The sequence below is a fragment of the Chrysochloris asiatica genome, unplaced genomic scaffold (genome assembly GCF_000296735.1).
Source record: "Chrysochloris asiatica unplaced genomic scaffold, ChrAsi1.0 scaffold00659, whole genome shotgun sequence".
Lineage (NCBI taxonomy): Eukaryota > Metazoa > Chordata > Mammalia > Afrosoricida > Chrysochloridae > Chrysochloris > Chrysochloris asiatica.
Window position 1 is genome coordinate 122,149 of NW_006409177.1, and position 6,922 is coordinate 129,070.

Below are 6,922 nucleotides of genomic sequence, written 5' to 3' on the forward strand. Positions count from 1 at the left end.
TTCAAAGTCTGCTTTCAGGAGGCCAAACAGGTGAAAGTCTGATGGAGTAAGATCAGGACTACAGGGTGGATTCTTTAACACTTCAAAGCAATGTTTTTGTAGAGTGTCAACAGTGTGGGCAGAGGTGTGAGGACGTGCATTGTCATGTAAAACCACAATGCCCTTGGATAGCAGTCGTCTGTGTTTAATCTGAAGTTTAGACTTCATCTCTTCAATAAGCATCTCACTGTAAGCAGCACTGTTGATTGTTGAACATTTTTCCTGGTAGCGTTCCAATATTGACCCTTGAGAACCCCAGAAAATTGTCAGCATTAATTTTCCAGCTGATGGTTGACTTTTGAATTTTTTCTTGGTTGGCGATTGAGAATGTTTCCATTCCATCCTCTACCCTTTACTCTCAGGCTCACAGTGATGAGTCTGTATCTTGTCACTAGTAATAAATGTTTTAAAGAAACGTTTACCTTCCTTTGAGTACCAGTCCAAATTTTGTTTGCAGCTCTCCAAAAAGCTTCTGTTTATGCTCTTTCGTGAGTTGTTTCAGTACCCATCTCATACACACTTTTTTGTTTTGTTTTTTTAAAGATTTTATTGTGAGTTTTGTGATAGTTTACACAGGAGAACAATGGTTTTATAGTCATTGTTTCATTCCATGTCATCATCTCTGCCTCCATCTCAGTTGCCCTCTGCTTCTCTGGATAGGGTCCAACATACCACTCACAATGTTTGTTTCCTTTGATGGCCCTAGTGTCCTCTGTTCCTGGACTGTAAAATTAACTACTCCCCCCTTTTTGCTGCAAAACTCCTACCTTTACAGTTGTCACACATCTCTAATGGATTATTTCATAGGCAGAAAGGTGACTGATTTGTGAATTATTTGCCACATAATCCACTGTCACTCATCTATTCCACAGAATCATTTCATGTGCATGGTCAATGTCGTCAGCAGTTGATGTGGACAGGTGTTTTAAGATAACCAGTGTGTGGATAATTTTTGACTCATTCTGGTATTGATTTGTTTTTTTGGATGTGTGTCCATTATCTTCTGATTCTAAATCATTTGCTGTGTCTTTCCTTGATGTGTTTACTTTAGACATGAACAAAACAATCCTAAAATTTAACCTTGAAATGTGGGTGTCGACAGTAATTAGGCATTTATTGCTCTGATAGTCTTCCTAGAAAAGAATCATTCCTACCCCTTTCCTTATTGATCCAGGAGGATGGACTTTGGTTTTAAAAATCCAAGTTCCACTGTCTATTTTTAATCATAACCTTTCAAAACATGAGTTTGCTACCAGTAAAGGAGGCATAGTAAGACCTAATTTTAGGCACTGCCCTTAGTCATCAATCAACCCAGTACTCTGCAGTAGGTCTCATTGTTTAATCACCATCTGTTTTCATTTTAAAATGATGAATACAATTAATGAAACCAAATGATGAATTTGTATATTTTATTTTCTAAGCGTAGTGGTTATGAATTGGGCTGTGAACCTTCAGGTCAGCAGTTCGAAACTACCAGCTGTTCCGCGGGAGAAAGATGAGGCTTTCTGCTCCCGTAAGTATTTATAGCCTCGGAAACCCTGTACAAAGTCTCTATGAGTCGGAACCGACTCCACGGCATATAATCACAGCCAAGTAAAGAGCTGGGCACTTTTTAAATAGTCTTTTGCTTTCCATAAAGTTTTAATGAATTCATCTTAAAGGCCTAGTTCAGTTCAGACTTAAAAATATATATATTTGCGGGGTAAGGCAAGGAGTGAGGATTGGGGAGGGGGTTAGACAAGTGCCTCTTAAGCAGCAAATTATCACTTTGACTTATGTAGATGAATCAGTCTTCTGTTGAGAGATGCATTTTCTCTGCAGCTCATCCATTCCATGCTAAAGCCAGGCTTAACTAATTCATCACAGCCTTCATTACCTCAGAGCTTTATGTGCTCAACACTTCACTCTAGGCAGCCACTACTAACTAATCAACACCTAAGATAAAAACAAAACAAAACAAAAACACAATTTGTGGCCCAGTCAGATAAGCACTGAACTGCCAATCACAAGGTCAGCAGTTCACACCCACAAACCACTCTTCCAGAGAAAGATGAGGTTGTCTGTTCCCATAAAGATTTAGTTTCAGAAACCCTATGTATGGTCAGGACTGATTCAGTAATAGTGGGTTTAACAACATAGGAATATTTTTCTTCCCCAATATTGAAACTGGCTATTTTAAAGTATTTAACTTTGATTCTTCAGCCTGACATCACGATCAACAAACTTGTGATTTTGTGTTCTCAACAAAGGAAGAACTAAAAATAGCTTTGCTTATGGATGCACCAACGTGTTGATGACTATGCTAATGCCATAAACTGGTCTCAGGCAAATATGTCTTTTTCATAATTTCAGATTTCTACATGATTATTGTGGTAGCGTTCACCTTTTCCTCTGAAACCATGCAGAACCAAAGTTTTGTTACGGAGTTCGTCCTCTTGGGGCTGTCACAGAATCCAAATATTCAGAGAATAGTATTTGTTGTATTTTTGCTTGGCTACATAGCAACTGTTGGGGGCAATTTGCTAATTGTGGCCACTGTCATCGGCAGTCCTTCTCTTCTGGGCTCACCCATGTACTTCTTTCTGGCTTTCCTGTCCTTCCTGGATGCATGTTTCTCCTCTGTCATTGCCCCAAAGATGATTGTGGACTCCCTCTATGAGAAGAAAACCATCTCCTTCAAGGGCTGTATGACTCAGCTCTTTGCTGAACACTTCTTTGCTGGAGTGGAGGTGCTTGTCCTCACCACCATGGCCTATGACCGCTACGTGGCTATTTGTAAGCCCTTGCACTACCCTTCTATCATGAACTGGAGGCTCTGTGGCATTCTGATGGGAGTAGCCTGGACTGGGGGTTTCTTACATTCTGTGATACAAATTCTCTTTACTTTCCAGTTGCCCTTTTGTGGCCCCAATGTCATTGATCACTTCATGTGTGATCTGCAGCCATTATTGGAACTTGCCTGCACAGATACTCATATCCTGGGCCTTTTGGTGGTTGCCAACAGTGGGTTTATCTGCATCATAAATTTTTCCTTGTTGTTAATCTCCTATTGTGTCATCTTGATCTCACTGAGAACTCACAACTCTGAAGGTCGGCAGAAAGCTCTCTCCACCTGTGGATCTCACATTGCTGTCGTGGTGATGTTCTTCGCCCCATGCATATTTGTGTATGCACGACCTCCATCTTCATTCTTTTTTGACAAGATGGTGGCCATATTTTACACCATTCTAACTCCCCTACTGAATCCTTTGATTTACACTTTCAGGAATAAAGAAGTAAAAACTGCCATGAGGAAGTTGTGGAGTAGACTGGTGGTAATGTCTAATGAAAAATAGAATATTAAACTTAAAAAAAAAATAACTTCAAGAGGAAAGAAATCACTGTGGTGTTAAACAAGAACTGTGTTTATAGCAGATGGACCTTGTAAGACAGAAGATAGTGTAATGTAACAGAAAACCACAAATGTGAAGATCAGATAATACTGTTCCATCTCTGATTACTCCTCATCTCAGAGCTGGCATCTCAGTATTTTTTGTATGTAAACTAATGGAAATTGAATTTTATGCTTACAAAGAATATAATGAACAAAATAAATCACTAAAAGAGAGGAATCATAATCAATTCCTCTTACCAATTGATCCTATTTACTAATTATGCTATGGACTCCTGATGTGATGCTATGGAATCATCAATGGATGTTGAACCACAAGGTTGGCAGGTCTAATGCACTGGCTGCTCCTTAGAAACCCTACACAAAGCCAGAAACAAGTCAGAAATGGCTCGACATCACTTAACAACAACAACAAATCACACTATGCTTTGAAAGCCTTTCATGGAGGGAAGACAAGAAATATCTTAGAGCTTAGGAACAGGAATTTTCTCAAAGCACTTCAACTGAAAAATGTTTTCTTTAGGTAATTGGCCCCAGTTTGGATCCAAATTAAGTGGCTAAACTCTTGGTTGCTAACTACAAGGGTGGCAGGTAGAACCCACCAGCTTCTCCACATGAAACAAGATGTGACAATCTGCCACCGTAAAGACTTGGAAACACCATGGTGAAGTTCTACTCTGTCCTATAGGGTTGTTATGAGCCTGAGTTGACTGAATGTCAATGAAAGATGATCACAGTCCATTTGGTGGAAAAACCAAAAATCAGGGTTCAGGAAAGACAGAGACCACCACATTTACAGGTGTTCCTGGAACACTTGACCCATCATTTAACATAGGCCCATTACTATCCTCTAGAGATCTAGATCCCTTGGTGAATTTTTAAGAAATAAAATTTGGAGTCCTGGTGTAGCCTGTGGATTAATGAGTTGAACTGAAAAGTTAGTTTGAACTTCAAGCGTCACTATTGATGGGAGCCAACTCATATTTTCTGTCTACTCATGGAATTCTTTGGGTCAAGTGACCACCCCACAGAAATAATCTGTGGGTAGTGAAGGAAAGCAGATTTCGTAAAAGAACCATTGATGAGTATCTATCATTTGAGTTCAGTTAGAGGGAACACTTGACAGATCACTTCCCTAGCAAAACCAATACCAGAGTTGTCACTGTAGTGTGCTGATTACAGGATGAAGAGAAGCCAGAGAAATCTGAGAGTAAAAGGTAGACTTCAAAAGAAGATAACATTCAGTTTTCTTGGTGATTTGAATTTTGTTGACTTTGTTGACTAGGTGAAAGCCATTCTGTTTGAGTCATAGCCAATAAAGTTATCATTCAACTTCAGACATACCAGAACTCTGTCTACATTTTTTTAAAATAGCAATCTTCTGCCTTTCATAATCACTACTACCCACTCTTCATTTGTCCATAGCACATATCACCTCCATACCTTTTATGTCCTTATTCACGTGTTACATTTTTTCTGCATTCTCTCAAATAGTACTCTCACTCTGAGGCAGGGGAATTTTTTCCCCCCTCCTATGTGATTCAGTGAAGAGCCTGCTACAGGAATTCATAACTTTTGAGTAAATGAAAATTAGTAAGATATCTTCTATTCAAATATAAATGTATCTACAATATTAACAAACGAAATTGCTGATTGGCAAAATGAATGTATGCGTTGTTGAGATAAGTCCTTTAATCTTGAAAATCACCAAAGATCATACTTTAACAAACACAGAGAAGATTATTACAAAAAAAATTTAGGGTTCTAGTTATTTCCAATATCAATATAAAAATGATAATAGAAAATGAAAGCATAAGCCTCTACCCACTCTGTTCTCATTCTCCACGGCTTCTGTCCATTTTAAAATAAATGGTGTTGTTAATGATTTCAGTTTTACTCAGAAGGTATTTTGATCACCAATAAAATAGTCTTGCTTCAATATTCCATTTTTATTAATTGAGTTTAAATCATACCAGAGTGTCTGAATTATTCACTGTGAATCTCACCTTGAAAAATATAAAATATTAAATGAACAGGGCTTAAAGTAGGAAATTGTTGTTGTTAGGTGCCATCGAGTTGGCACCAACTTATAGCAACCTTATGCACAGCAGAACGAAACAATGTCCGATCCTGGGCCAACCTCACTACTCTTGCCACACTTGAGTCCATTGATGTTGCCACCTGGCCAATCCATCTCATTGGGAGTCTTCCTCTTTTACTTTGACCCTCCATTTTACCAAGCATGATATCCTTCTCCAGCAACTATTCCCTCCTGATAATATGTCCAAAGTATGAGAGACGAAGTTTGGCCATCTTGGCCTCTAAGGAGCACTCTGACTGCACTTCTTCCAACACAGATGTGTTGGTTCTTTTGGCAGTCCATGGCACTTTTAGTATTCTCCTCCAACACCACAATTCAAAGGCATCAATTCTTCTACGATCTTCCTTATTCATTGTCCAGCTTTCTCATCCATATGAGGTTATTGAAAATACCATGGCTTGGATCAGATGCACCTTAGTCCTCCAGCTGACATCTTTGCTCTCCAACACTTTAAAAAGTTCCTGTGCAACAGATTTGCCTAATGCAATATGTCCTCTGATCTCTTGACTGCTGCTTCCGTGAGTGTTGATAGTTGATCCAAGAAGAATGAAGTCCTTGACAACTTCAATCTTTTCTCTGTTGATAAGAATGTTGTTTATTGGTCCGTTGGTGAGGATTTTTGTTTTCTTGACATTGAGATGTAATCCATATTGAAGGCTGTGCTCTTTGATCTTCATCAGTAAATGTTTTAAGTCCTCTTCAATTTCAGCAAGCAAGGTTGTATCATCGGCATATCGCAGGTTGTTAATGAATCTTCCTCCAATCCTGATGCCACGGTTTTCTTTATAGAACCCAGCTTTTCGGGTGATTTGCTCAGCATACAGGTTGAATAAGTATGGTGAAATAATACAACCTTGTTGCAATCCTTTCTTAGTTTTAAACCATTCAGTGCTCCCATGTTCTGTTCGAACAACTGCTTCTTGGTCCAGGTACAGATTCCTCATGAGCACAATTAAGTATTCTGGAATACTCATACTTCGCAACGTTGTCCATAGCTTGTCATGCTCTACACAATCAAAAGCCTTTGAGTAGTCAATAAAGTACAGGTAAACATATTTCTGATATTCTCTGCTTTCAGCCAAGATCCATTGGACATCAGCAATGGTTTCTCTTGTTCCACGGCCTCTTCTGACTCCGGCTTGAACCTCTGGAAGTTCTCTGTCAACGTATGATTGTAGCTGTTTCTGTATTACTTTTAACAAAACTTTACTCGCTTGAGATATCAAAGAAATTGTCTGATGATTTCTGCATACTGTTGGGTCACTTCTCTTAGGAATAGGCACAAATATGGATCTCTTCCAATCAGTCGGCCAGAAAGTTGTCTTCCAAATTTCTTGGCAGAGATGAGTGAGTGCCTCCTGTGCCGCCTCACTTTCTTGAAAGATTTCAAT

General features: G+C 39.0%; 1 pseudogene; it reads left to right on the top strand.

Moving 5' to 3' along the window:
* Positions 1–2,311: 2,311 nt before the first annotated feature.
* Positions 2,312–3,431, top strand: LOC102830842 (annotated as a pseudogene).
* The last annotated feature ends 3,491 nt before the right edge of the window (positions 3,432–6,922 follow it).